Below are 26239 nucleotides of genomic sequence, written 5' to 3' on the forward strand. Positions count from 1 at the left end.
AGCTGACTACGTCTCTGTATAGAGTCAGAAACGGGGGTCCCAATTAAAGACCTGTAGCGAGGAGTTAAGATATTAGTTACAGAGTCGGTTATCTTCCGACGAACGGAAAGCGGAGTCAGAATGACAGGGCTTGGGGACAAGGCAGTTGGAGCAGACGAAATAGTAAGGGTGGGTGTAGCAGGTAAAGCAGTTTGCGAAACGACAGGCAAAGGCGGAACAGGCGACCCAGGGAGAGGGGGTGCCGTAGGATCATTGATCACGGGAAATACAGGAGCTGGATTCAAAGGAAGTGGAGCACCTATTCCAGGCTGGCCAGCAGCTGGCTGTACAACAGGTAGTAATTGTGGTGCTGTAATACCCTGTGCATACGGTGGAGGTGAACTTAACAGGTAAGACAACAGAGGATCCTTTTCAGGGTCCTCTATCGGCTTAGCAGGACAAGATGGCAAGACAGGGTAGCATTTATCGATCGCCAAATTATGTTTTCTATTCGCTATTTCTATTGCTTTTTCGGTCTCGTTGACATGTAGCTGCCTAGCAGACTCCATTAAGGTCAACCCTTTCTCTTTCTGTTCTTTTTTCGTTTTCCTAATTTCTCTCTGTTTGGCTTCTTTGCGCCATACGCGAAAAGAATCAAACATTGCCGGCCGGGCTTTTTTCTTGAACAACTTCATTTCTAGATTGTCTAGGATTTCACTTTCGAAACTACCATGCGGTGGCCAACTAAGGACACCATCTTTCTTGGTATAACGGACCCATACTTCATTATACGCAATAGGACCCACACCATGTTTACAATAGAGCTCATATGTAGGAGTTCCAATCGGAGGAACCGAACACGAATCCTCCAACCGGGAATCCCCGTTGCAACGTAATAAGGACAAGAAACAATTTTTACCCTTAATCATGACTACAAAGACAAATTCCAACCAAAATGCGCAGAGGACTTAGGCCTACCAAAATGAACCAATACCAAATACAAAGATTATCCTAACAAGAGCAACCAATGATAATCTACAAATCCAAAACAAACGTATCCAAATAACCAGACTGAGCACAACCCAATTAATACTTAACTGAAATGTGGAAGACGTCACCAAAGAGAACCCGTCTACGTCTCGCCGTACTAAGGTCTGCACCTTGGGTCCAAGACAGGGCGACAGTCAAGGCAGCGGTCCTCTGTAGCCGTCTGGGAACGGGAACCCTCGTGGAAGAGATCGTCGGGCCACTTTTACGACATGCAGGGATCGATGAAGCGGGGTACCTCCCTCCGGAATCTTCACACGAAACTTCTCGAACTTTTCAGGCTTTGGACCGGTACCGGATGACGTCGCCCCACGTTGGGCGCCAATTTGAGGTTCTGGACTTTTAAGAGTCCAGAGGTGTCAGGGAAACAACACCCGAAGACCCCTGAGTTCCTCCTGTCTCGGTGCACAAATAAACAGAGACACGGGCTTCTCGATGGCGGCGTCAAAAACCAAGGTTTATTACTGCAGGGATACAGAAATCATAGGAACCACACAGAGGCAGAATCTAGGAGACTGTTCAAATTGCATTAAGTGGGTCGCTTCTTAAATACAAGAAAAATGTCTCGGGGCAACATTACACAAATATTTCTCATGCCCAACCCGGTATCCCAAACAGACAATAAATAAATATCAAACAATGATTAGTTGTAGGTTTTCGGTATTCGATCAGGTCCTCTCGACAGTTTTTCATTCTTCGCCCGATCCTCCCCATCATAAAAATCGTAACCTCCCCATTGTAAAAGCCCAGAAGGAAAGGAGCAGTGCCAGGTGCAAAGGATTGAAATGTAGGATAAGAGGTGTTTATGGATCATAAACGGGCAGGGCAGTCGTCTTCGGCCTTTCAGTGAGGACAACGGACACGAGAACCAGTATAGCAGGGCTGGCCTCAGGCAAGGGAGGCAGCTTGATTCTGCCGAGTCATGCAGCGTCAGCCTTTCTCGGGCTCGGGTTTACGTGTCCTTAACAAGGTGATCTTGCCGGGGTCATCGTCCGTTCATTGACTATGTGAGGGCAAGAAACAAGATGGATGCCGTAACTAAAATGGGTGCCATGGCGTTTACGAGAGAATGTCCTATTTTCCAGTGAATTCATGCTAGTTGTGCAGCGAAAACACTGTCACGTATACAATGGATCATTTGCAGTTCATTGGTACCAAAATCGTGTCAGTACTGTGATACCGAATTCACGGGTTCGGATTGCTACAGAACCTCAGGAGTGGCCCAGGGTAGGATGCCTTGTGCTGGATCTCGAGAAGGCCTTCGACTATCTGGAGTGGAGCTACCCTGCGGCGGTATTAGCGCGGTACGGGCTGGGCTTGGGATTCCTCCAGATGGTTGACCTATTATACAAAAATCCCACTGTTAGGGTGCGAACGGGGCCATACATTTCTGATGCCATAGCAATATGCAGGGGCACCAGGCAGGGGTGCCCGCTTTCACCCCTCTTGTTTGCGCTCGTAATTGAGCCCCTGGCAGCGGCACTAAGAGCGATGCTGGGAGATGGAATACCCCTGGGAGACGCGATACATCAGGTGTCGCTGTACGCAGATGACCTCTTGGTCTTCGTGAGGGATGTGGGAAATATACCAACTCAGCTGGCGCACACATTACGTGACTTCGCCTCTCTTTCGGCACTCAGAGTAAATGCCAACAAGTCCTGCCTTTACGCATTCCGGGGGGACACTCAAGATCTGGGCAACATCTTGGACGGTATAAGGGTGCAGTGGAAAGCTGATACTTTCCGCTATCTAGGAATCCAGATATATCGTCAGCCGGCGGACCTTATTGATGGTAATCTGGGACGTGCTGTGACAGCCATCAAATCGCAAGTACACTTCTTGAAAACGCTCTCCCTAACAGTCACTGGCAGGGTAGCATTATCCAAGATAGTGATCCTTCCCCGCCTTCTGTACTATTTCGCCAACCTGCCAATATATATCCCAGCGGCCTTCTTTACCACGCTCACTAAAACTACTTAGGGACTTCCTTTGGGGCAACGCGCGCCACAGGATAGCATTGACTAAGTTGTACTTGCCCACTGATCAGGGAGGCCTTGCTGCGCCTTGTTTTGAGCATTACTTTTTGGCTGCACAAGTACAGTGGATAGCCCGCCGGCTAGCAGACAGAGGCCGTGAAGACACTGCGACCACAACTCCCCCCTCTCTCTGGACTATATTACTAAACTCTTTCACCCAGCCGTTAAAGCCCCAACGCAGGCACCGCTCCTCATGGCGGTGGCTTATAAATGCTACTGTCGTAGTTTATACCTCACCAGAGCGCTAGTCCCCTACGCACCGGCCATACCACTAGAGGGTTCCCCCAGCGGGTCTGGGGTGCTTACACCTCTCGAACTTGCGGAATGGCGCGAAGCTGACATACAGACTTTGGGAGATCTGTACGGGGACGGCACACTTATACCATATGAATCTCTGGTTGAAGAGACGGGGCTGCCACCGGGGCAAATCCTGCGTCGCCGCTCCCTGATTGCGACACTGACCTCTACATGGGGGGACATTTTGGAGGAACCGAACCGGCACCTCACCATACAATATCTTTACGTTATGTGGCGTGGCAGGCACTTGATTCAATGGTTTGCGGCTTCCTTACGTATGCACGCAGCAATAAGTCTGGAACCACTATGCCGAGAATGGGAAACGGACCTGGAGCGACCACTAGAGGATAGGGAATGGGATAAGATACTAAAGAGCCCAACGCGCATACCCAGAAACATGAGGTTCCGCCAAATACAACTGTTTATAGTCCACAGAGCATACCTCACACCCGAGAAAATAAACAGGTACTTTCACTGTGCAGATGCGGTCTGTCGTCGCTGCACAAAATTGGGGGTTGGATTAGTACACATGCTGTGGAGCTGTCACAAGATATATCCCTATTGGTGGGCTGTCGGGGAGGCGCTGCGCGCATGTATAGGCCGCATCATACCCTTTGAATGGCCTGTTTACCTGTTACATCATTTTCGCAGAACCCCGGCCACAAAAGTCTCCTCTCGCTTTCATGACTTGGGTTTAGTGGTAGCTAAGCTATTACTACTGACTAAGAGGTGGAAAGCGCAAGACCCGCCGCACATACGGACATGGAGGTATTCACTTCTAGCATGGGCCAAAGCAGAGGGAATAGCCATTCTGTGAGAGGAAACATTGGGACTCCGGAAGACACCTATTGCGACACAATGGGAGGGACTACTCCGGGCCTTGACACAAGCTGTGGGGGACAGCCCAGAGAGGCGACCTGAGCACGGGGGAGGCGCCCTTACGGAGACGTTGCAGTCTGGATGGTGGTGTTGGCCTGCGGAGAGCCACGGGACGGCGGGAGTGAGACGGGAGGGACATGGTGAGGGGAGCACTTCCAAAAGTCGAACTATGCTGCTGTTACTAGTTTTGAGTTCGGTTTTCATGTTTTATCTATAACATCTGTGCACTTATGCAAATGTTTACCACCTACTTGAAATAGGTGGTAAACAATGGTACATACCATTTGGACTCGCTATTAGGAAAGGACGCTCTTGGCTCGCCCCTTCCTAATAGCGAGTCGCAAACATTAGTTTGCGAGTGTGTGACTCACAAAATAGCGTTGGTACATACCACCACCAGTTTATGTGGCCGCAAAAGGGTTGACTACCTTTATGCGACCGCAAAACACTGTGGTACATCTGGCCCTAAATGTGTATCTCGACTGTCAGACTTCGCCTTTCATGACTCTTCCTCTTGTGAGTCCAACGCCTTGTAACTACACCCCTGTTCTGCTGCCTGTCCTTGCCCCCCCCCCCCCCCACTTTGGGCTCCCAGAGTGCAGTGGTGGCTGGTGGCCATCAGGGGGTGGAGACTGCGCCTCGCAGCTAGGACTTTGCCGAGCTGATGACGTCACAGCCTTCAGGGCCGCGAGGTTGTCAGCCCCGCAAACATGTCGGCTTCTTTGGGAGCAAACAAAGAGAGAGCCAGTCACATGACGTGAGTGGGGCAGACAGTGCCCCTGTCCTTCTAGCAGCACTATACAGAATAAGAGTAGTAGTACTAGACTGCAATAAAGGTTTTGGTTTTATATATGAGCTGACCAGTTATTGTTGAGTGTAAGGGGGCAGAGCAGTGATTGCTTTGGAGCGAGGAACCTCGTGCTCCGCTGGGGAAAGCAGTGTCTGTCCTCAACGCATGCGCAGTTGCTGCGGCAGGCAGTGTCTGTCCTCGGCGCATGCGCGCTTGTTAATCCACAATCTCTCTTTAACCCGCACTCATAGTTCAGTCCTGGGGCTTTCTTGTGTGTGATGGTAGACAGTGTTGACGGTCCTGGTTGCGTCCTCTCTCGGTTAGACTCTGTACAGGCAGTGCTCTCCCTGCGAGGCTGCTCAATACTCAGTGACACAATCTTACAGTTTCATGTGTTTTGGTATTCTTAGCGCATGCGCAGTCAAAAGTAAAGAAATCCTGTGCATGCGTACTTGTGACAAACCGCGTGTCCTGCGCATGCGCAGCTGTAGGATCACCAAGGTGGCTCTTGTCCCGCGCGCGGTTTGTTGTCCCTGCGGCGCCTTCAGAGCCGGAGTCCCTCGGTGGGTCCCCTCAGGGCCAGGCCGCTCCTCCCTCAGGCCACTCCTCTCACGGAGCGAACGCACAAGAGAGTTAAGGTAAGAAATGGCCTCGAGGCAGCGGTCGAAGTACATTAAGCCAAGTATGGGAACTGCAGTGGGTGCGGGGTCTGTGAATGGGAGGGGCGGGGTCAGTGGGGGCGGAGTCTAGGTTAGTGGGGGCGGGGTCTGTGAATGGGAGGGGCATTGAATGTGGGGGTGGGTGTGAGGGCGGGGTCAGTGGGTGGGGGGGATCGGTCAGTGTGGGCGTGGTCTGTGGATGTGGGGCGGGGTCAGTGGGTGGGGTCTGTCAATGGGAGGGGGGCATTAAATGTGGGGGCGGGGTCAGTCGGTGTGAGGGCGGGGTCGGGGGGGGGTCGGTCAGTGGGGGCGTGGTCTGTGGATGTGGGGCTGGGTCAGTGGGTGGGGGTGGGGTCTGTCAATGGGAGGGGGGCATTGAATGTGGGGGCGGGGTCAGTCGGTATGAGGGTGGGGTCAGTGGGTGGGGTCCAGGGGGGGTTGGTCAGTGGGGGCGTGGTCTGTGGATGTGGGGCTGGGTCAGTGGGTGGGGGTGGGGTCTGTCAATGGGAGGGGGGCATTGAATGTGGGGGTGGGGTCAGTCGGTGTGAGGGCTGGGTCAAAACAATAAACCCTCACAGCCTGGAGGCATTGAATGTTTATTTCCAGAGTGCACATGAATGCACCCTCCTCTGCCAGGAGGCGGGTCCGGCCAGGCCGGGCTCTGCTGCGCTCTCGCTGGCATTCTTACCACCCAAGACAGAACTTAGGTTGTGAGCGGGCGGCCGTATGGTTCTCATGCACGCCACCTGTGCGACCAGAATTTGGAACTCACTTCCTCCATACCTTCGCACTGCCAGCTGTTTCCGCATCTTCCGAAAGGGACCTTAAAACTCTTCTCTTCCAAAGACACGGCTAACAATAACTGACTGTTTCATGTTCCTCACTGGAGAACTAGTTTGTTCTTACGCTTCAGTTGTGGAATGTGTTTTTTTTGGAACCCTAATCGCTCCAACTTTAGTTTGCATTGTGTAATTTTTAGCAGATTTATACTCTGTAAATATGTTACCATAATATCTAATCCTATATACTTCGCTCTATTGTAAAGCGCTCTGACACCTCTGTTTAAAGTATGCGCTATAGAAAAATGCCTAAATAAATCCAATGCTTTGCGACCAGGCTGTTGGAGACTCGTCGTGGCCTTGGGGCTGCCAGTCACACGTCCTCAGGTCTGTAGACTAAAGACTGTTGCAGCTTGCACCTCAGAGCTGTTCAATTCCTCAGGTTCCGGCGGGCTGCTTTTGGAGGCTTCAGGCATGATTCTGAATGCCGCTGTAGTCGGCGAATCTCAAGTTGCATGCTCTTACCTTTCTCCTGGGGCACTGCAACCACAGACTTTACCCATTTGCTGATCGCATCTATAAATGATATTTGACACAAGTGTGTCCACATGAGCATCTTTTAATTTGGCTGATCTGGGACGTGACCTGGTGCTTGCTGCAAATATTTTTAGGTCTCGCCTACGCCGCACGCAAGCGTTGCATAGGAGGGACCTCTTGGAATCGCTCAGGACTTTTGTTTAAACTCGTGCATGTTTTGCACTGTTCTCTATTGACACTCGTGCACGTTTGGCGATTCCCTTGCGGGATCGAGCAGCGGCGCCATCTGTTTTCAATTATCTTGCTCGCGCTTTCGAAACAGATGGCGCCGCTGCTCGCTCCTGCTAGGGAAACACTCTGCGTGTCTGGTCCCTGTTTGAAACCTTATCCGTGTGCTTTTTCCCACATGGCGGCCCTATTTATCTCTTTTGCCTTTGGTTTTAGTTGTGCGTGTCCTTAATTGTTAACAGCAGTACATTTCGTTGCTGGCAGTTCGCTTAGCAGGATGGTCAAATCTGCTTGTCGTGCCTCGTTGCTTGAATGGTTTGCGTGTGGTTGGGTTGTTTTTACATATTCATGTGTTTTAGGTAAACTATGTTTCTGCTGATTAAAGAAACAACAACAACAACTTTTCTTCCGGGTGGCAGGTAACTCATATTCTGGTATTCCAGAGAGGGTCTGGATCTTTGCGATATCAAGACATCACCACAGCCTGATATTCCTGGTAAATTATTTTATCTCCTATCTAGGTTCCATTCCACTCTTCCCTCTCCGGCTTGATGTGGTTCCTGTGCCTCTAGTCTCCTCCCCCCTTTCTTGTTTCCCAGTTATAGCCTTCAAAGAAAGAGAACCCGTTTGAAAAAAGAGCACCTCTTTCCCCTAGAAAAACAAATAACCTCAAATTTATGGCCAGTCGACGTTTATCTAATTGTAAGCCTGGCATGCGTTCAGATTGTTACACCACTAATCGCTGTCGTTTGAGTTATGTGCTAACAACCTGGCATGAGATGTTTTCATGTACTTGATCTTTAAAGTATGTTTTCAAAGTGCCTATATGCTTCAAAAAGAGCCAAAAGTTGGGGTATTTTTGTCTTTGAAAATGATCAGGTTATAAGTCTGCCCTGCTCCATCTTCTTTGCCATACTGGGGTGCGGTCCTTGAACTGACTGGAGGGTATGTTTCGATTTAGAGGACTACGTCATAGGAACAAGGTGACTATGCCTCTGTCTTTCCTGTTTTATTTATGCGCAAGACGTGTGGTCTTAATCTATACTGCCATTAATTAGTTTCTTTAACTAATGTATAAGTGAGAGATCTTGGCAGTCGTAATTTTTGTGTGCGTATTATTCATTTTTCAAATACTTCCCTGCGCGTTTCCTCACTTACCACTGAAGGTTATCAACGCTTCCTTTACCCTCCGCACTAATAGGTTTGCTGCCTTTAGTTTCTCTGCTTGTGGTATTCACTTTACGATGATGCCCTGGATGACACTGCTCCGATGACCCCTCCTCCTTCAGACGTGCGCTAATAACATCTGGAAGCAGCCTGTTATTCCGGAGCACAAGTACAAGATGCTCTCTAAGGTATGCACTTCAGCCTTTTGGAGAGGGGGCCGTATCATTCTGACAGCCGGACTATCCAAAAACTCCACATAATCACCTACTAATAAGTTAAGATTTTACGATCATTGACTATCTTGTGTGCAAGACCTTTTGTGGAATACAGGAAGCTAAGTGGGTTTGGGGAGTTGCTAACAAGTGTTTTGTTTTCTCTTAACCTTTTCCACCAACGTCACATTTGGCGTGTGCGGAGGACGGCTGGCCAAACTGCGCATGCGTCATTTGATTTCCGCACCGCGGCGGAATGTCCGCCGCTGCGAAGCGGTTAAGCATCCGCGGACTCCCACCAGGATAATTACACAGCTGTTATGGTTTTCCTAGGAGATGTGATGCAAGCTGTGGTTCCCAGATTTTATCGTAACCTCTGTTTCTGGGGCATACAGTTATGCCCTACGTGTCATTGCTCTTCGTGGAGTTTTGAATATATTATCGTTGTATTTAGTTGTTGATTTGAAAACCTGTCTTAAGTCTTTATCTCGTGCTCTAGCACCCAGTCTATTTTCTTTTGTAGATGTATGCAGAAGAGGCTAATTCATTTGCTTCAGTCGTTGTTCATTTTTTTTACCCTTTGCTGCCCCCCACTCCGACTGATTTGCTAATATAGACTACCTATTAGCTCCCAAATTTCTTCCTTCTGTTCGCACTGAGGATGTAATAGCAATCCAAAGCTGCCTTTTTAGGGCTAGAGCGGTTGACGTCGAAGCTGGGGGACCAGGTTTGAGTCTCAGCAACCACGCTCAACCTCCTGTGATTCTGGGCAAATCACTCAATCTCCCAGTGCCTAACAAAAATAATTGTGTCCTCATGTAACGAAACTGGTGTTCATGTAAAGCACTCTGATACCCGATGTCTCGGGTCTAGTTCGCGCTATATAAACAAGCATTGGCATAGCCAATAGGTCTCGCCTTTGGGACCTTATACGTTTTTAGCCAGGCAGCACATTATTTATTACATTCGTCATTTAAGATATTAAAGTTTGGGGTAAATCAACAACGGGAGACAATTCATATGCTGTAAAAAAAAAAACATTAAATAAATGAATATGCAAGCATATTAGTAATAATGATTGTTTTGTCAGAAATGTATTGATACCTTGATTAACTGCTAGAAGGCATCGGACCAGAGGTTTGCCATGTGTAGATTCGCTTCTGTGTTCGGTCTACCCCACACTGCATGGAAGGCACAGACGTACCCAGTTGGAGCAATAAGCTTTTGCTTGATTTGCCAGAACTTGGAGCTCCCAGGGGGCTGGTCCTCAAACACACACAAAGCTTTTCTTGCAGACTCGACCCGAAGTGGTCTTGGAGCGCTTTTTGTAGGTACTGGCAGGATAGCCAGGGGTTAAACTGAAAAACAATGCATGGGTGGACAGGCTTGGGGTCTCATGCTATTAAAGCCTTCCCTTGCATCACTATGCTGCAAGCACGAGCTTAATAGGGCCAAGGAATGTGCCTTTATTTTGTGGGTTTAGGCTTTGTCTGATGAGTCTGGAGGTGGATAATACACTAGTATACATAATTCTTCATTTAGTACCCATCTGATGCCTGGCTGATTTCTGCTAGATTTCTAGTACTCCAGTAGCCACATTGTTGCATATTTGGTTGAACATAAAAGCAACATACCTAAAAACAGGACTGCACTGAGCACTGCAGTGGCACACACAAAGGCCACAAGGGCAATCCGTGTCGCTTTTTCTGCCTCCCACTGCTAGTGGCACCATAGTTGGCGTCTGAACTGAAATGCAACGTGCCCTTTGCCTAAGTTGCATAGTAAGCGCTAAGCGCTATATGAATGTAAATACAAATATGCACAGGTGGTAGCATTGTCAGGGAATAGGTAGGGCCACGTGTTAAAAGGAAGGGTAGTACAAAATACCGTCAATCATGGAGGAAAACCGACTCGCAACATAAAAGCAAGAGTTATAAAATTATTCAGCTGCTTTCGAAAGTTGCAAAGAGAAACGAACAGATCAGGTATCAGTTGAAAATGTATTTTGTTGGCGATAAATAGAACAAGGTTAGTTCAGGAATCCGAGGGAGTAAATATCCAGGGGAAGATAGGGCAGGAAGAGTGGAATTGGATGGAATGTGAAACAAGACGGCAGAAGTGAAAGCAGGGGTGCGCGCGTGCCGGGAAACACGCGAGTGGTACGCGGGCAGCAGCGCCAAAAGTGAAAGTAATCACGCTACAGATGGCGCCTCGGGCGCTGAAAGCTGCTGTGTACGTTCATGCTCGCGTGAACGCAAGCTTTAGGCCAGCAAAATTCAGTAGTTGGACTCTGAAAACCTACTTACTAAATGTCTCGCCTGAGATCGCGCATGCGCTGGCTCAGGCAAGACCTAAAAAGGGCTTTGTCAATATGGACTGTCTCTACATGAGTAAAATATACCAACCATAGCAGCAGTTCCTCTGGTACCAAGGTAATAACATTTGTAAAAAGTCTCACCAGTGCTATATGACTTATTACTTAAATATCCAATTTAAATATATTTTGGCAAATTCAGCCATATATCTCCATATGGCAGCTTATGAGTTCTGAGAATAAGTATATTTTTTATCTCAAATATACTCTCTCAATTTTGGTATACATAAAATCACCCAGGCAAAAGCTTCTATTTAGTAGGCTGAGCTGCACACGGGAGCCTACTTACAGGTAGCAGGAAGGCTACCTGTAGCTGATGAGCTACTCGTTGGAGAAGCCTGTTCTAGGAATGTGTATTTCCAAAGGAATTCAGATGCAGAAACACAACACTGGTTTAGTCTTTTGTTCTAATATTGCATGGCCTCTACAAAGGTGTAGAATTTTGTGGATTGTTCATACTAAGGTTGACGTATTGTGTGGCGTTACTGCCAGTGCATGCCAACGTTGGAACTGGGGAACCAGATTTGATTCTCGGCCTTGGCTCAAAATCCTGTGATCTGGCCAAATCACTTTATCTTCCCATGCCTGTACGCAGTGAATGTGTGACCTTGTATAATGTAGCTGGTGCCCATGTAAAGCGCTTCAATTAGGACCTCAGGACGAGTTCACGATATATAAAAATGCAAAAATATGCACAAAGTATTAAAAACAAAGACTTAACATAAGGAAAGACAAATATGTATGCATTTCCTGACTACTTTGTACAAAGTGAAACCTAGATAAACTGCAGCTTCCTCGCTTAAATTGTGTGTTCTTAGGCAAATATTTTGTTTCACCAAAACGTGTTTCTTCATCTATCGTGTATGAAAGCAGTTTCAAATGTGTGAGTTCAGAATACCAACTGTACAGAAACCTATTGTGCTTGATTTAATAGTCTATAATTTTGCTCTATAATAAGTTGGGCCAGAAACAGGGTTTACATGACCACTGTCTTTCCTCTTAGTGTACTAATGGTTTATGTGTAAAAACTATCACTTTTAATAAGTGCTTCTCAGTGCAGTGCTATAAAGTTATGGATCAACTTTATCATATTTTACATGATGTTTAATTGCATGATTTACATAGCACACGTTTTCAGGGCTCGGCCAGACCCTTGGCTCGGCTCTCCCTGTAAATGTGTTTGCTCATCCGCCTCCAGCTCATCCGTATCATTTGCCTTTAGATAATTCACCGCCTTTCTTGCATCTCAATACGATGGAGGTTTGCAAAAGAAAGTTCCGTCATATACAGAACAGGCGGGTGACTGCGGGGTTTACGCAAGGCAGGAGAGGTGCAAGACGTGAATCGGAAATAACCGTCCATTCTAATGCGTGTTGGTGCCAGTGTGAGGTGTATGCCGATGCGCTGAATAGATGCAGAAGAAAGGCCACGTGAGCACAAGCCCCCTGCGCAGAACAATAAAAACAAACAACATCAAGGCAGGGTCTGAGCCAAGAGGCTAGGGCCATAAATCGATAATGCTACTTTCACTATCAGTGAGGTTGGAGTCCTCTACAAACACCGATCACCCTGCTGTGTCTGGTTGCAGGATGGCCCTTTCTTTGAAAACAGTGAAGGATAAAGATGTTGAACCTCTTCCATGGTGCAGGGACTCCCAGCTCCCACCCTGTTGTGATTTCGGTGTTTACTGCTCATGCAAACGAGGCAGAGTTTTCCCAGACCGGACACCTGTGTCCAGTAATCTTTTCATCCAGTCATTGAGCATACATCGTCTATCTCTACAGCACAGAGGCGTCTGGCAGCCGATACCAGCAATGCACTAAGGCAATAGGATGCTTCCTGTCTCCGGGGACTGATTGCGCCACCCCTGGGTCTTCTTTTTATAAATCATTGTTTGCAAGTGTGAACTTCCAATTAGTTATGTGCTCGTGAACTAAGGCATCGGAATGCATTTGTTATTTGAAGACTCTGTGAAGTAAAGTGCTGTCTTGGAACATCTACTGATGCAACACTACGTGCAGGACGGAAGAGATTGTGACGTCACCCATAGGGCCTGCGTCCTCTGTGCGCTGCCTCCCGCGGGTCTTTCCAGACCCGAGGCAAGTGAAGGAAGAGACTCGGACACTGTTGAACAAGACGCACGCGAGGCTGGCATATTAAAACAGACGTACGTGGCAGCAGGGGAGAGAGGAGGGGGCCTGCGCGATTCACTTGCAGGAGCGAGCGGCTGGCACCACGATAATTGATAACATATGGCGCCAGCCGCTCGCTCCCGCAAGGAAAAAGCCAAACGTGCACGCGTTGCAATAGAAAGCAATGCAATGCGTGCACGTTTTTGGGGAGAAAAGCTGATCGATGACATGAGGTCCTCTCCTATGCAGCGAATGTGCGCTGCGTAGGCGAGACCTAAAAACTCTACAAAAAATAAGGCATGTATTGACATAACCAGGCTGACCACCAAAGTCATACCTATTAGCTTGCTTATTTTTATGTTCCTTATAAGATTGTTGCAACTGGTTACACTGATTTTTTTGTTTTTTTTATTATGAATATGTTTGTGAAATACTAGCATACATCAACACATTTTGCTAAATGATGCTTCAAAGAAATGGTACCTAAAATGTCACAGTAGTTTAGGAGAACGTTTATTTTCCTAGTTGCATTTTTTTGGACTATTTTCTTTTGAAAGCAAAGACTCCTCAATCTTGCTTTCAAGCTTTTGCATATTTTTGCATCTAATCGGAGGGCATCCTGGAAGCATTCTACGTACCCTTGTATTGTTAAATTTTTTAAACGTGTGCACATTTTTATACTGGAGCCACTGTCAGTAGTGCAGTCTGAACTTAGAACATTTCCTTAGAGCGTTCGACCTAATAATAAAGGCTGTGTATTGATGAGCCATAAATACAAGTTCGAACATCGTTAACGTATGGGCACAACTATTCTTTAACTGCAGACAATGCCCTTCCCTGATCCATATGTGGTAGTTTAAGCTGGCAGCCAAAGGGTTTGTGCTGCAAGGGGTTGGGCCTACTTGTCCAAAGAACAAAATAAACCTGAAAATGTCTTGTCTTTGACCCCAAACAATTCTGTGAAGTATAAATAGTCCAGTAATCATGATATATACAAGACTTTGATTGCCAACTTGCTTCTCTCCAAAGAGTAGGCAGCCGAAGCAGCTACAAATGGAGGCTACAAAGATTGAGAGAGAGAGAGACTTGACTAACTAGCCAGAGTCTCAGAAAATGCAGACCACTGCCAATGATCACATGTTGTGAGTTTGACAGTGCCTTGTCCATAGGGTGTTCGTGGGCACATAGAGCCCAAACTTGCAAGGCCGGCAACAAACTGAGTGCTCAATAACACCATGTATTTCTTGCTAATTTCCCTCCCATTATGTTGCCACTTCATTTGATGTTTTAGAGAAAGCCTTGCGTGATCAGTAAGGACAGCTGGCAGTTTGACAGCTCCTTTTGAAAGACACACACACACAATATGTTTATATTTCTCTGTAAAGTAAGTTCATATTATCAGAAACGTAATAGTGCCATTTATATAGCTAATAATGCATATATATATATATATATATATATATATATATATATATATATATATATATATATAATTTACATACTTACCACCAGAGCGTAAAGAAGCACTGCTATAAATTATGTATTACTGTTTTTGTCTCTTTTTTTTTCTTGACTTTGCAGTTGAGCTGTACATACTAGGGGGGGGGCACAGTTGTCATTGTTAGGAGTCTGTGGCCATTGCTGATTAACTGCACACATTGTGGATCTTCATATATAGTTAGTTAACTAAGTTGTAGGTGACCTTCCCTTATAGGAATCTCTGTAGACGGTGGATTGCAAGTCTCATTAACGGGGCCAGTATAAATATTTATGATTCCGCATGCATGTTATTCTCCTCACTTACATGCCCCATAGTACGAGCAATTCAATAGACGTTTCTTTAGAATAGTTAAAACTATTTGGTTTCTCTGTACCTATTGTTGTATGTTTCGAAGTCACTTTACAAAGTACAGTCATCCGGCTAGACACAGAAGGTCATGAACAATTGTGATCCAAGCCTGCGTCTTTCTTTTGAGTCTGTGGACCTGCATCATTAACCCCCTGCATGGACTGCCGCAAGAGCATGCATCCCTCTGCAGGACTCAGTCGTAGCTTCACACCACATGCACAAACTTGCCAATTAAGCACTCTCAATTCAGTAAGAGTAACGCTGAACCTTCTGTCTTTGACAGTGCTTCTTTCCGTGTAACCTTTAGGCCCTCATTCGAGGGGGCTGGTGCATAATCTGGTAGAGATTAATATCTGGCAAACGCAGGCCACACTGGGTTCTCCAATATAGTATGACCTCCCCAATGCAAGATCCACGGGATGAAAAAGACAGGAACATGGTAAAGACCCGTTTTCTCTCATTCTGAGCTGCGACACGTTCACTATGTTTGAGCCAGTGACATTCGTGCAGATAAAAACCAATAGTGCGAACTGTACATACAAGTTGTAATTCTGATTCAACTGCAACTGTTTGAGCCTGAATGAGAATTACAGAGGTCCTGAAAATGAGGTCATAACTGTTAAGAGTATTGCACTGAGAAAAGGTGCATATATGCTTATAGGCTAAATATATTGCACAGATTGTGCACTGTTCGTTCGTGGCCAAGTATTGTGCCCATATTTGTGTGTGACGTACTATCCTAGATTATTATAACCATGGAAATTAGCAAATCACATTGTATTGTTTGTTAATAACAACATGTGATTGAAACAGCCTGTTTTCAAATGAAAATTGTAGGTCTAAAGTTAGGCCACACATCCCGTCTGCATCCGTCTTCGACCCGACCGCGGCCAGTTCCAGGAACCCTGGACCTCCAACTACCCATCGATACGACACCACCACCCTCCTTGCACTCAACCCTGGAAGACCTAGAGAATGCTAACAGGCCTCACCGAACACGACATACGGCCAGTTCTCCTGCCTCCAGTGCCGCCAGACCCTCACCGCCACCCCGGCCTCCAACACCAGCACCGGCGTCACCCTAAAATGCATCCTCTTCAATGTACGCTCCGTACACAAACACGCCATGGAAATCTGGAACTTACTCGACTCTCCCTCGTCCGACATTGCCTTTTTCACAGAGACCTGGACCAGGGCATCCTCCTCCCCTGACATCAGCACCGCCATCCCAGACGGATACAAGATCCAGAGGAAAGACGGCCCAACCACCCGGGGGGGACCTCGCCATCGCCCACAAGAGCACCCTCTGCCTCACAACCTCCAGCGAAACCTTCCCCTCCGCCGAACACCTGCACTTCCAGATCTAGACCACCCCCAAAGCCACACTCCAAGGTATCCTCGTCTACAGACCCTCCCGGCCCCCAAACACACTTCACCACCACCATCACCGACTTCATCGCACCCCACGCCATTGCCTCAACAAACTACATACTCATTGGAGACCTGAACTTCCACCTTGACAACCCCAGTGACCCCCAACTCACTATCTGCTGAGTCTGCTGGAGCTTGGTGTACCTACCTGCGGTCTTGCTGGGAGTGTCCTGGCCTTGTTGCTCCTGGGCTGCTGACGCTGTGGGTCTCCCCTGTCGGCGCTTGGTTCCATCGCGCCCGCGACAGGGGGAGACTACAGCTCCCGGGTTGCTTTGCGGTCAGCTTCCGGTTCCGGTTCCTTTGGCGCCCGGAGGCGCTTAAAAGTCGGAGACTCCCTCGGTGGAGCGGGGGAGTCTGCTGGAGCTTGGTGTACCTACCTGCGGTCTTGCTGGGAGTGTCCTGGCCTTGTTGCTCCTGGGCTGCTGACGCTGTGGGTCTCCCCTGTCGGCGCTTGGTTCCATCGCGCCCGCGACAGGGGGAGACTACAGCTCCCGGGTTGCTTTGCGGTCAGCTTCCGGTTCCGGTTCCTTTGGCGCCCGGAGGCGCTTAAAAGTCGGAGACTCCCTCGGTGGAGCGGGGGAGTCTGCTGGAGCTTGGTGTACCTACCTGCGGTCTTGCTGGGAGTGTCCTGGCCTTGTTGCTCCTGGGCTGCTGACGCTGTGGGTCTCCCCTGTCGGCGCTTGGTTCCATCGCGCCCGCGACAGGTGGAGACTACAGCTCCCGGGTTGCTTTGCGGTCAGCTTCCGGTTCCGGTTCCTTTGGCGCCCGGAGGCGCTTAAAAGTCGGAGACTCCCTCCGCGTCGCGGGACGCGCGCGGGCGGCGCCGGGCTAAGCCCGGGCAAAGGGCGGGCCCGGGCAAAGGGCGGGCCCTCTGTGGCCCTCAGAGGACCGAGTAAGGCCGGGCCGGGCCCTGTTATTTGCCTTGTGTACTCTACACTCAGGACACACAGTAAGACTCAGTGTTCCCAGTTGTTTATGTCCTGCCCAAGGCTGTAATTCATATTGCTATTGTCTGTGTGACCTTAACTTGATTGAAACTGTAAAGCTTGCTAATGTCTAAAGTGAGGACTGGTAAACAAGTCCCACATACTGAAGTAAGGACAATGGATAATTATCTCGTTAAGGTTGTCAGTAAGATTAACAAAGATAGGAGACTATCTTTAACAAGGTCTAGCCCAGATTCTTCACCTATTAGGGCATGTACTCAGTCTACATCTTTGCCTAATCGTTGTTTGTTAATGGATACTGATACAGAAATAAATAAGGAGAGAATAGAGGCCGAACAGGATATTGTCCATGACCCCATATTAAGTCCAAGTGCGACATCCCCTCTAAGACCTACACCACCCCAGTCTCCATTACGTAGAAGGGTACGTGCATGTAGGAAGGCACCGGTTAGAAGAGTAATAACCCGGAAGCCTAAAAAGGCAAGCACATCCCCTGCTAGTGGAGAAGATGCCCCTGAGGTATTAAATAATGTCGAGGGAAACATTCTGCTCCCTTCCCAGATTATACTCTTGACAAACTTACTGGAGTCTAAACTACAGGCATTGATTTCCCCACTGGTAGAAAAGCTAGACAGCGTGACCCAAAAAGTTGCTAGTTTGGAAGGTGTTTTAAATTCCTATATCAACCAGTTTCAAAATGGGTCAACACCACAACCTCGTCTATTGGGGGAGATGGGATCTAGTATAGGGGGCCCAGGGGGTCCAGAGGCACATCACTTAGAAGGGCCAAAGGTATATGATAATGACATCGGGGCGAATGTAAAGGCGCCTTCAGCCACTAATTTATTGACTACCGAACCTACGTGTATGCCATCATGGGGTAGTGCAAATGCACAGGCATCAGCACAAACACAATATGCCCAAAATACCAATAACATGCAGAATATAGCAGGTGGGACCGAATTAGGTGGGAGCAAAAGACCAAGGTGGAGTGAATGTGTAAACCTCCCTCCGGAATGCGTGCCATATACGCTTGTTTTAACTAATGTTCCGGAGATTGATAGTTGTCTGTCTGACTCAAGGCAAGAAACTTATGTTGCCCTAAAACACAAAACGCTGGCCTGGTTGAACAGGAATTGTGGTTTTCCGTGTGCCCTTGCAGAAGACATATTATTCACCCGTCGAGTTAGCTGGATTGGCAGCGGTAGGAAGAATACACGAGGGGACTGTATTATCATAAACTTCAAATATCCCCAACATGTGGCAACAGTCCTCCTCAGGGCTGCTGTTCTGCCAACCGTGGAAAACTCGGTACGTGTCAGACCTCTGGGTTTCTTTTATAATCATTTGGACAATCCTCAACACTATTTGTCTGTACAGCAGAGGTATCCTGGTTTTGGGAGGGGGCCAGTTGGTTCTGTGGCTAATATGTATAGATCTTCCACTCAAAACAGGGGGGTCACGCAGGTTCAGCAGTTTCCAAACAGCCAGCTGGGTAATACTTTATCCCTCCATAATCGTTTTTCTGCTTTATCATCTCTGGAGGAAAACGACTGACTGTCTGAAACACCAGTGAAGTCGGTACAGCCAACAGTTTCTTCCCTTAAAATTGCCACCTGGAACATCGCCGGCTTAAAAAACAAAAGTGGGATTGATGATTGGATAACCTCCTTAAAATCTTTTGACATCATTGCCCTCCAAGAGACTTGGGATATATCGAACAATTTTGCCTTGGAGGGCTATTCCCATTTTTTTGTTCCAGCAACGTGTAGTGTGGCAGGGAGGGCTAAGGGGGGTTTGCTGAGTCTATTCAAACTAGATTTGAAAGGGACCCTATCACAGTGTATGTCGGGCTCTGAAAATTGCTTGGTTGTTGAATTATTAACCATTGAAAAGGTCAGGATCTTATTTGTAAATTTTTATAATACACACGCTAAGGAGTGTACTAGCCAAAACCTGGAAGTTTTGGATAAATTCTTGTCAGTCTACAGTGCTAATGTAAATTCCTTCGAATTATTACTATTAGGGGACTTTAATATACACCCGTGTACCCTCCCCTGTATTAGCCAAGAGGATGAAGGCCCCCCTCTTTCCTCACTGGTTCACCTAGAACACACCAGGTCTGGGGAGCTTTTGGAAATCTTTTTGGCTAGATGGAACCTATATGAATCCGGGTGTGGGAAGGGAATATATAGAGCCCCTACTTTTAAGGCTAAGGATACAGCCACTATAATTGATTATATTTTTGTTTCATCCTTTTTTTTGCATAATGTGTTAAATTATTATACAGAGGTCTCAGTTTTTAGTGACCACAATCCCGTTGTACTAGCAGTAATGCAAACGGACTTAATTTCACTTAATAGTGTAACAACTAGAGGGGGTGTAAATTTGAAGGCTAAAGACCAGAATCGACGGCTGAAATGGTCCAAAATTGTGCCGGACATTTTTTTACGAGATGTGTTGGCCAAAGTAGAAGAAGAAGTCAAAATATGCTTAGAGAGTAGTACACAACCCACAGATACCCTAATGGCTTTTGAAAACATCTGTAAGGAATTGAACCAGGGTCTTCAGAACAAATCAAGTCAGAAACCCGCGATGGGAAAAAGATGGTTTGACAAGGAATGCACGAAAGCACATGGAGTCCTATTAAAGGCTCTTAAAGCGACCCCTACGATTCGTGCTGATATAACCAGTGCAAGGGCTGCGTACAAAAAAACCATCTTAGAAAGAAAGAGGGTCTTGAAAGAAAATGCGCTGACTCAACTCCTTGAACCAGAAACGCTAAAAAATAGCAGCCTATTCTGGAAAATAATAAATCAGCCATTTCTCTGTGATGATTCTAATAGCCCCTTGGAGGCAAATATCCCAGATGAAGACTGGATCAAATATTTTAGCCAGATATATTCAGCAACAATGAGTGTGGCTGTAAATGATGGGATCCAGGAAACTGATGTAGGGGCACTCTCTATTGGCGACACTGTTGTCACCTTTGATGTTGTAGATGTGGAAAGGGCGATAGAACTAACTCAAAAAAATAAAGCCCCAGGACCCGATGGGGTGCCTGGGGATGTCTATAAAAGTGAGCCGAAATTTTGGGCAAAAATTTTATGTAATGTTTTTAATGCTCTCTCGAATGCAAGAATCCCAGAATCCTGGAAAAAATCCATCATTATTCCTGTTTTTAAAAAGGGTAATAGACAAGATCCCTCTTGTTACAGACCTATTTCCCTGATTGATACATCAGTGAAAATATTGGGACGGGTTATTTTAACAAAATTGAACGAGTGGCTTACGGAGAAAGGGATATTGTCAAATGCCCAGTATGGTTTTAGACCAAAAAGAAGCACAATAGACCAAGGGCTTAATTTGTATTTACTAGTGGAAAAATATACAAGGGCTAAAGAGGGTTCTATGTACCTGGCGTTCATGGACCTCTCGTCAGCGTTTGACCTGGTAAATCGCTCTAAACTATGGGAAATTTTGCTAGATATTGGTCTAGATAGGGCCCTTGTCAATCTACTAGCAGACCTACATACTGACTTAACAACCTCGATCAGAGTAACCTCTGAAGGGCGCTGTACAAGTCACTTTAAGTCGGACAGGGGCGTGCGGCAGGGGTGTATCCTGGCGCCGCTATTATTTACTATTTACATAAACGCCCTGGACTCTATTCTCAAAGATGCAACCTTAGACATCCCACGAGTAGGAGATCTTGGTATTCCAGTTCTCCTATATGCTGATGATGCTGTTTTGCTCTCACGCACTGGGGTGGGTTTACAAAGATTACTGGATGTATTTGAGAAATTTATGGGATCATTGGACTTAAAGATTAATGCCAAAAAGTCCCAAATCATGATAATGGGCAAGAATAAAAAGAGTAAGATCGCAAAGACATTTGTCTGTGGGAAGCAAGAGCTGAGTAAGGTAGCTACTTTTCCTTACCTGGGGATTACATTTGATGAAAGAGGTACTTGGGGCCCCCAGATAAAAAACAGAAATATTGCCCTAGCAAGATCATCTTCAGCCCTACAGGGATTTGGTAAAAAACTAGGTGCTAGGCCAATAGCGTCGCTACTCAAAATCTATAAGGCAAAATGTCTTGCTGTTGCCACATATGGAAGTGCTATATGGGGCAATTGCAACTCTGATAGTATACAGACTACTGAAAATAAATTTTTGAGATCGATACTCTCTGTACCGCAGTCTTCTCCAACATATATTGTCCATACAGAACTGGGAATGGGCTACATTTCAGACCTGATTAGAGTAGCTCCGGTCGTGGCCTGGTTAAAAATATGGTTGAATCAAGAAATTCCCCTCAATCACATTATTTTAAAAGACTGTTTGCAGTTGGATAGAGCCACAAAAATACCGTGGCTAGTCTATATTAAAAATTGTTTTGTTAAATTGGGGAGAGCGGAACTTTTTTCAGCACCAGAAAAGATCACTTCGAAAGACATTGGTCTTATAAAGAGGATGATGGGCGAGTTATTAAGCTCAGAAAGAGAAATAGTTGAACTGGAGAAACCCTTGGTTCGGGGTAGCATCATTTTGAGTACCCACATAGGTACCGAACCATATTTAACTATAGTAAATCTTCCTTTTCACCGGTTCCTTTTAACTCGTTTCAGGTTCAATTTGATTCACCTATTACTTGGTCACTTCCCATCCTGGTGTATCCCAGAAAACGCCAGTCCGTGTAAATGTGATAATTTCTCGATTCAGGACACCACACATTTCTTGATGTTTTGTGACTTTTACACTGCCCCAAGAAAGAAATACTTGCTTCCTATTTTAAGGGAGGCTGGGTTTATTCAAGTCAAGCCTGCTATCCTTTTTTTACAGCTTTTACAAACCCCCAGGATTATGTATCATGTAGCTAGTTTCCTGGTGGGGGCTATTAGGATTAAGAAAAGCAAGTCACCCAATAATTAGATAAATATCAACCCATAATGGTCTCATTAACACTGTCAGCTGGATCTTGTTTCTTGGGGGATTCATGCATGTAAATGTAATTTTTAGATGAATGTAAATAGATGGTTTTATTTGACTGACCTCTTTTTAACATTTTTAATGATCGAATTGTCTAATGAAATAATGTGTTTTTTTTTTTATGAATGTGCATTGTATTGTTCCTATGTCTTTTTATGATATTTATTTATCGAAATAAAGTACTTTGACTGACTGACACTATCCTTTGTGACAACCTCGCCAGCATTGGACTTAAACAACTCGTCAACACACCGACCCACAGAGCAGGGCACACCCTCGACCTCATCTTCGCGGCAGGAAACAGCATCCAATTTAGCCTCACAATGCAGCTGCCATGGACCGACCACCACTGCGTACACTTTGCCATCAACCAACCCTTGGCACCCAAACCAGTCCCACGCCCACCACGAAGGAACTGGAGCAAGGTTACTGACGAGGAACTTGATTCCACCCTCACCCGAGACAACCACACCTGGGCAAACGACGCAGCCAGAGAACTCCACACCTGTATCTCCGACTGTGCAGATGAGCTCGTCCGCTACGCAACCCCGACAGACAACGCCCCAGGAAAGCCGTCTGGTTCACCACCGCTCTCCAAGAAGCTAGACGCACCTGCAGACACCTGGAGAAGAACTGGAGAAACATCAAGAAAACCGAAAACCACACCACCTACAAGGACGCCATGATGGACTACCACAACCAGATAAGAGCCACCAAGAGAAACCTCATCCACAACAAAATCCTGGCCAACTCCACCAACTCCAAGGAACTTTTCAGTGTCATTCAAGAATTCAGCAACCCACACAGCAAAGCCACAGACATCAGCCCATCCCAAGACCTATGTGACAAGCTTAGAACCTATTTCCATCTCAAGATCAAAAACCTCTACGACAAGTTCATCGACCAGGTGCCTCAGACGACCCCCGCCCCCCAGAAACACCAGCCAGCCCACCAACTCAGGGATGTGGAATTTAATAAAATATCTACTTGTCCATGGGGCAGGTTGCTTCATATATTTACTTGTCCTGTAACAAAATCCACTTGTCCCTTTTGTGCCATGCAATGCTGCGACAAATTATGACAGCAATCTCATTATATGAGAGTTCTGATATAGCATCTCTGATTATGCCAGGGCTCATATCCTAGTAGGGTTTGAATACTAGCATTTCCCTTATGTTGCCACGTTTCTGCAGGTCTACATACTGGGGCTGAAGTTAGTGGTAAGTAATAGTTCCAGGGTTGGAAGACCCTTTTAAGTCTGTGCAAACCTACTAACTTACATGTTTAAGGGTTTTCACCAATTCTTCTCTAATATTTTCTCATAATGAGAAAAGTTGGAAATTTACTTTTGACAGTGGCAGACCTAAAAAACTTCTTCCAGGGTTAGGAAAAAAGTGGTTGGAGGAAAAGTGAACTTGGAAACATTTAGATTTTCACATGAGAAAATCTACACATGCAAATTTGCTCATGGAAAAATACAGTTCACAAATATTTTCTAGGAGTACTATTTCTTGGCCTACTTCTGTAAATTCTTGTGAATTAAAGGAAACCGTATAAATGCAAGGATATATACCATGCATGCACTTTTGAGACTTTCTTTAATAATTGGGCCTCTAATTACGGCTGGTGTTAACCGTGACCTTTTGTGTATATTAAAATTCTGCCTCTCACTCTCTCTCTCTATCAGCTGGCATCAATGCGAGTGACAGTATTCTGCTCTTTCACAAGGAGCATATTGACACACAAAGTAGTTTTGTACAGTGCCCAGAACTCCTGTGGCAATGTGTACTTTTTGAGACCAAAAACTATTTTTGCTTTTGCCAATGCTTGTTAGAATGGTGAGGGCCCAGCAGCTCCAACACTGATATGGTTTTACAAAAACCATGCCAAAATAAGTGACGCATTGACAAAAAACAAAAGACTGACCTCTAATTTCAGACCTACTGGCTTTGCCAATGCTTGTTTATTTGTGTTTTCTATAATTGTATTTAAACTGATTTTCCATTATGAATATTTTTGGGAAATACTAGCATACATCAGCATGTTACTAAATAATGCTGCAAAGATATGGTACCTAAAATCATACAGTAGTTTAGCAAAATGTTTTTTTCCCTAATTGCATTTTTTGTGAACGTTTTATTTTGAAAGCAAAGAATCAACACACTTGCTTTCAAGCGTCTGCAAATATGTGCATATAATCAGAGAGCATTCTGGGAGCATTATACATAGCCTCATATTACTAAACTTTGAAAACGTTTATACACATTTTTACTGGAACCACCGTCAGTAGTGCAGTCAGAGCTTACAACGTTTACTTTTAGTGCTCATCCTAATAATAAAGTCTTTGCATTAATGAATCATAAATAGAAGTCTGAACAGCATTAACACATGGACACACATATTACCTTAACTGTAGACAATGCCCTTCTCTGATACAAAATGTGGTACTGTAAACTGGCAGCCAAAGTGTTTGTGCCGCAGAGGGTTGGGCCTACTTGTCCCAAGGACAAAATACACATTAAAACTTGTTGCCCTTGACCCCAAACAATATGTCCCGGGCATCGGGCTATAGAAATTCCACATCCCTGCATCTCCAACTGGACACCGATCACGGCCCAAGACACCGCCTTGACCATGAAAAGCGTCCTCTCAGGGGCCCCCATAGATCCCTGCCCCCTCACATCTACCACAGAGCCGCGGCTGCCATCGCACCCGAACAAAATTGTACCATCAACACCACCTATTAAACGGGCACCTTCCCAGATGACTAGAAGCGCGCAGAAGTCAGACCTCTGCTCAAGAAGCCCACAGCTGACCCCATCAACCTCAAGACCGATCTGCCCATCTCGCGCCTCCCATTCGCAGCCAAAGTTGCAGAGAAAACAGTCAACAGGAAACTGACACGATTCATTGAAGAGAACGCTGTCCTGTCCTGTCCCAATCCGGATTCCGAAGCAACCACAGCACAGAGGCCGCTCTACTCGCACATGACATCCGCACCCTCCTGGACCAAGGCCACTCCGCAGCCCTCATCCTACTGGACCTATCAGCTGCCTCAACACCGTCTCCCACCGCACACTAGTAGCCAGACTACACGACGCTGGCATACAAGGAACAGCCCTGGACTGGATCCGATCATTCCTCACCGGAAAAAGCCAAAGGATCAGACTCCCATCCTTCCGCTACGACCCCATGAAAATCACCTGCAGAGTCCCACAGGCTACATCCCTGAGCCCCACCCTCTTCAACATCTACATGGCCCCCCTCGCAGCCATCGTCCGACAACACGCCCTCTACATCGTATCCTACACCGACGACATCCAGCTCATCCTCTTCCCTCACCAAAGACCCCACCACTGCCAAACTCAACTTCCAGAAAGGAATGCAAGATTTTGCAGTCTGGATGACCAACAGCTGCCTGAAGCTCAACGCTGAGATGACAGAAGTCCTCGTCGTCAGTACCACCCCTTCTGCATAGGACAGCACCTGGTGGCCGACCACCCTCGGAAGCCCACCTACCCCCTCAGACCACACCAAGAACCTCTGCATCGTACTCGACTCATCACTCACCATGAACGACAGGTCAACGGCGTCACCTCCAGCTGCTTCAACACCCTCCTCATCCTCTGCAAGACTTCAAGTGGATCTCCCCTGAGTCAAGGAAGACAGTCACCCATGCACTCCTCACCACCAGACTGTACTATGGAAATGCACTATACCCCTGCATCAATAAGTCCCTACTCAGCAAACTCGAGACAATACAGAACACCGCTGCTAGACACGTCCTCGGCATCCCCCGACACGAACACATGTCAACACCTACGAAGTCTCCACTGGCTCCCCGTGGAAAAAAGAGTCACTTTCAGAATCCTCACTCACGCCTACAAATGCCTACACAACAACG

The 26239-nt window shown here is 46.6% G+C and overlaps 1 protein-coding gene across 4 annotated transcripts in view; it reads left to right on the forward strand.

Moving 5' to 3' along the window:
* The first annotated feature begins 5337 nt into the window (after positions 1 to 5337).
* Positions 5338 to 26239, forward strand: part of LOC146839065 (uncharacterized) — a 502432-nt gene continuing 481530 nt past the window's right edge. For all 4 annotated transcript variants that reach the window (XR_014960773.1, XR_014960772.1, XR_014960775.1 and 1 more), the window contains exon 1: positions 5338 to 5666. The gene's annotated coding sequence lies outside the window, so the exon portion shown is untranslated. The remainder of the gene's footprint in view (positions 5667 to 26239) is intronic.

Source organism: Triturus cristatus, chromosome 4_2, assembly GCF_964204655.1.
Source record: "Triturus cristatus chromosome 4_2, aTriCri1.1, whole genome shotgun sequence".
Taxonomy (NCBI): domain Eukaryota; kingdom Metazoa; phylum Chordata; class Amphibia; order Caudata; family Salamandridae; genus Triturus; species Triturus cristatus.